Here is a 5,975-nt window from a genome sequence, read left to right as displayed (position 1 = left end):
TACATGTGTGTGAGGATGTGTAAGTCATCTAAGAGTCCATAAATCAGGAAAAAATGCACTCATATATCTGTCAATAGAATGGGTATATTATTCGAAGTGTACAGTATTATATATCCATTATGGCTGACCTTACCAATTCTTTTTCTCTCTTGCAAGTTATGTGGAAGCCTTTCTGTTACTGGTGGCACACATTCACACAAAGAAGCACCCTGTGCACTCTGTAGAGTTGTTGACATTAGGAAGGATGTCCAGCCATAGAAACCATACTGAAGTTGACACTGGAACTCAACATGGCTCTGCAGCTTGCCAGGTCCTGTTAAATCATCCACCTCACGCCAGAATGGAAAATGGATGTTAAATGATAATGAAGATATGTGTGTGTGTGTGTGTGTATTATATATATATATTATATATATATATATATATATATATATATATATATTTACATACATGTGTGCACACATAAATCTACATACATACTTATATGTATGTATATACATTGTGTGTGTGTGTGTGTGTGTGTATATGTGTGTGTGTGTGTGTGTGTGTGTGTGTGTATATATAGCTCCTGCACGCATTTTTTTTCTCTCCTTGTTTCTCTCCGTGTTTCTTTTCTGTGTATCTTTCTGTTGAAGAGCGTAGGCTCGAAACGTAAAAGACTTGTTTTATTTCTATTCCTGAGCGCCATACTAATACAATTGTTTGTTTGTACTCCACCTGCCTTCGTCTTTTGTTTATTTTCGTAAAGCTTCCCGTTATATATATATATATATATATATATATATATATATATATATATATATATATATACACACACATATGCACTGGAGTGGCTGTGTGGTAAGTAGCTTGCTTACCAACCACATGGTTCCAGGTTCAGTCCCACTGTGTGGCACCTTGGGCAAGTGTCTTCTACTATAGCCTCAGGCCAACCAAAGCCTTGTGAGTGGATTTGGTAAACGGAAACTGAAAGAAGCCCGTCGTATATATGTTTATGTTTGTGTGTCTGTGTTTGTCCCCCCCAACAACGCTTGACAACCGATACTTGTGTGTTTACGTCCCCGTAACTTAGTGGTTCAGCAAAAAAGACCAATAGAGCAGTGCTAGGCTTACAAAGAATAAGTTCCGGGACCTATTTGCTCCAGCATGGCCGCAGTCAAATGACTGAATCAAGTAAAAGAGTAAAAGCGTACATATGTATATATACACACAAACACATATCTTCTTGAACAAATCTATGTATATGTGGGTAAGGATGGGGAGGGGTTGCCTGCATGCACACGTTTTGCGTGGGTGCCTGTGTGTGCTTTTTGCTTGCATTCTGTTGTAAAATTAAGAAGAAGCAGATAAATTCCTCGATATGGCCGTAACCGAATCCACTTGATGCTGGTATGCCTGTAGCAAGGATAAGGTTACAGCATGAAACCTCCATTTGTATTTCGAATATATTATGTGATAACTGAAAAAGAGATACAGACTTTCTAGATGCACCATTTCTGAATGCAGCTGCACGTGTTTATGGCAGTAATGGCCTATGTTAGCAGTGATTAGATACAGGATAAAGAAGAAACACTTTAGCTCATCTCATACAGTGTGGTGATAAACAGATATATATATATATATATGATGCTATGAATTACTGGTTTGTTCTCAGAAATGTAAATATTTTTACAAATTTGGTGTATAATGTGTGTGTGTGTGTAGTCTTGGGTATGATTTTAATCTTTAAATATTCAAGTCAACCATACCTGGCCCAAATATTCTATCTGTTTTATCTTCAAACTGGCCAGATCTGGCATGTTACATCTGCTCTACAATGTCATTCTCAGAATAAACAATCTCATGCACTGGATGTGTGGTAAGAGGTTCGCTTCCCTACCACATGGTTCCAGGTTCAGTCCCACTGTGTGACACCTTGGAAAAGTTTCTACTATAGCCTCAGGCTGACAAAAGCCTTATGAGTGGATATAGCAGGTGGAAACTGTAAGAAGCCCATCACACATGTTTGTATGTGTGTGTGTGTATGGGTGTCTATGTGCCTGAGGATTCCCCCACCACTGCTTGACAACCGGTGTTGTTTACATCCCTGTAACTTAGCAGTTTGGCAAGAGACTGATAGAATAAGTTTTTTTTTTTTTTGTTCCTTCTCAAGCCACACCTGGCTCATAAGGGCCAGTTTCCCGTTTTCCTTGGCGTATAGGTTTCCCCACCTGGACGGGACACCGGTCTGTCGCAGGTGAGCTGCAAGATGCAAGAGGAAAGAGTGAGAGAAAGTTGTGGCAAAAGAGTCAGCAGAAGTTTGCCATTACTTTCTGCCAGAGCCGCGTGGAGCTTAAGTGTTTCGCTCATTAGCACACACATCGCCCAGTCTGAGATTCGAACCTGCGATCCCTTGACCGCAAATCCGCTGCTCTAACCACTAGTCCATGTGCCTCCACAATAGAATAAGTACTAGGCTTTAAAAGAAAAATCTACTGGGGTTGATTCATTCAACTAAAATCCTTCAAGACGATGCTCCAGCATGGCCACAGTCTAATGGCTGAAACAAGTAAAAAAAATAAAATATCATTAGTATTTCTGGTGCTTCTACTCCAAGAAGAGATCTACAAGAAAAACCCTTAGTCAGCAGGGGAAACATTCAGCTTTGTGTCAAACAGAAGTGACCCCCAGCTGTTGCCATCCCATAAATAATTAGGGATATTTGAGAGCCAGTGAGGAAGCCTGTACATCAAGGTGGGGAAACTCATGCCCATGGGTGCAATTGTGCCTGCGAACCCATTTTATTGCACCCGCAAGCTGGTATACTTGTATGTACAAAATATAGTAAATTTTTCGATTTTAAAATTTATACAATACTTGTATACCTATTTGTGACATAGTTTGCATTTCCACTACAACTTTAAATGGTTAGACTCAAACAGAAAATCGTCTGGTAATTAGAATTTCAATCAAAATTTTGTTTTCACTATAAAATGCATATTGCTAGGTTTGTACCAGCCCCTTGAGACCCAACTACACTCTAGCTGAAAAATATAGAATACCTCATAGGTAATATAAACGTCCTAAATTTAGTTAATGAAGATGTTACGCGTTAACTTAATGTGTTAAACTTATCTTTCATCATCATCATCATCATCAGCATCATTTAATGTCCACTTTCTATGCTAGCATGATCTTTTGATTGTGAATCAAATATTCTAACCACTAAGCCACACACCTTCACATAATTTACTCACACACACACACAACAGGTTTCTACACAATTTACGTCTCCCAAATTCCCTTCACAAGCCACTAAGATGCTGCACACTGAGATTGAAACCGGAACCATCTGGTTGTGAAGGGAATGTCTTAACCACAACTGCACTGCCATAACTGCTTTCATATATGTTACACACACACAATATATATATATATATATACATTTTATATATATATATATATATTATATTATATATATAGTATATATTATATATACATATATATATATATATATATATATATATTATATATATATATATATTATATATATATACATATATATACACAGCGATGGTACAATTGCTGATATAACAATATGGTTATTATATTGGAATACAAACAATCGTCCATAGTCATTCAATAGTCTTCGTAGTCATAAGAAAGCAGTGTTTAGAGGGGGAGGGAGAGAGAGGGAAAGGAGGAGGTATTCCTTATTTAGTCATGTCAACATAGATGTACTTTTATACGATAATAGTAGTTCTAAGATATATATATATATATATATATATACATATATATATATAATATATATATATATATATATACATCATCATCATCATCATCATCATTGTTTAACGTCCGTCTTCCGTGCTAGCACGGGTTGGATGGTTCGACCGGGCTCTGCGAAGCCAGGAGGCTGCACCAGGCTCCAGTCTGATCTGGCAGTGTTTCTACAGCTGGATGCCCTTCCTAACGACAACCACTCCGTGAGTGTAGTGGGTGCTTTTTATGTGCCCCGGCACAGAAGCCAATATATATATATATATATATATTATATATATATATATATATATATATATATATACATACACACATATATATATATATATATCTTATATACAGACACATATATATAATATATATATATATATATCATATATATATATATATATATACATACATATATATATTATATATATATATATATATACTATATATATATAACATACATATATATATATATATAATATATATATATATATATATATATATTATATATTATATATATATACATACATATATATATATATATATACTATAATATCATATATATATTGGCTTTTCTGTGCCGGTGGGGGCACGTAAAAAGCACCCACTACACTCTCGGAGTGGTTGGCGTTAGGAAGGGCATCCAGCTGTAGAAACACTGCCAGATCAGACTGGAGCCTGGTGCAGCCTCCTGGCTTCGCAGAGCCCGGTCGAACCATCCAACCTGTGCTAGCACGGAAGACGGACGTTAAACAATGATGATGATGATGATATATATATAATATATATATCTATATCTATATATATAGATATATATATAGATATATAAATATATATAATATAATATAAATATATATATATATATAAATATATATATATATAAATATTATATATATATATATATATAATATATATAGATATATATATATATATATATATATATTAGAACCACTATTATCGTATAAAAGTACATCTATGTTGACATGACTAAATAAAGGAATACCTCCCCCTTTCCCTCTCTCTCCCTCCCCCTCTAAACACTGCTTTCTTACGACTACGAAGACTATTGAATGACTATGGACGATTGTTTGTATTCCAATATAATAACCATATTGTTATATCAGCAATTGTACCATCGCTGTGTATTTACAATGTGTATTGTATTACTTCGCTATTGCTGTTTAAATTGTATTAATTGTTTCTGTTGCAGTTTGGACTGCAGTTTGCTTTCTCTCATATTTGCCTTACAATGATGACAAAACTCAATCAAACTGAATAAGCATTCGACATCATGATTCCTATTTCCATGTGAAATTCACTTCTCTTATTCATCCTCCAGAAACTGGTTCAGACATAGCTTTTGATGCTCTCTACATTAAGTCATGCTAACTGTAACTTCCTTATTTGCCAGTCTATTTATTAATCTCACAGCATTAATTTATCAGTCTATTTATTTATCAACCTCTATGTATCATCACATAATTAGTTCTAATTAACTTTTCAATGTTCGCTGCATCAATGTATCAACACTAATTTATCTGTCTATATATTTATCTACTTATCTGTGAACACGCATGGCATAGTGGTTAGAGTAGTCGGCTCATAATCATAAGGCTGTGAGCTCAATTCCGGCCAGTGCACTGTATCCTTGAGTAAGACACTTTATTTCACATTGCTCCAGTCCACTCAGCTGGCAAAAATGAGTTGTACCGGTATTTCAAAGGGCCAGCCTTGTCACATTCTGTGTCATGCTAAATTTCCCTGAGAACTACATTAAGGGTATGCATGTTTGTCATCATCATCATCATTGTTTAACGTCCGCTTTCCATGCTAGCATGGGTTGGACAATTTGACTGAGGACTGGCAAACCAGATAGCTGCACCGAGCTCCAATCTTGATCTGGCAAAGTTTCTACAGCTGGATGCCCTTCCTAATGCCAACCACTCCGAGAGCATAGTGGGTGCTTTTACGTGCCACCAGCATGAGAGCCGGTTATTTCTATTTACTAATTTACCTGTTTGCTTATTTATTTCCATATATGTCTCACAACATAATTAGCCACCACGCGGGGATAATCGAAATTCCTCCTTTTCTGTTAGTACTATATATATATCTTTTACTCTTTTCTTTTATCTTTTACTTGTTTCAGTCATTTGACTGCAGCCATGCTGGAGCACCGCCTTTAGTCGAGCAAATTGACCCCAGGACTTATTCTTTGGAAGCCT

The sequence above is a fragment of the Octopus sinensis genome, linkage group LG26 (assembly GCF_006345805.1).
Source record: "Octopus sinensis linkage group LG26, ASM634580v1, whole genome shotgun sequence".
Lineage (NCBI taxonomy): Eukaryota > Metazoa > Mollusca > Cephalopoda > Octopoda > Octopodidae > Octopus > Octopus sinensis.
The sequence above is the reverse complement of the archived record's forward strand: the minus strand, read 5'-3'. Positions refer to the sequence as shown.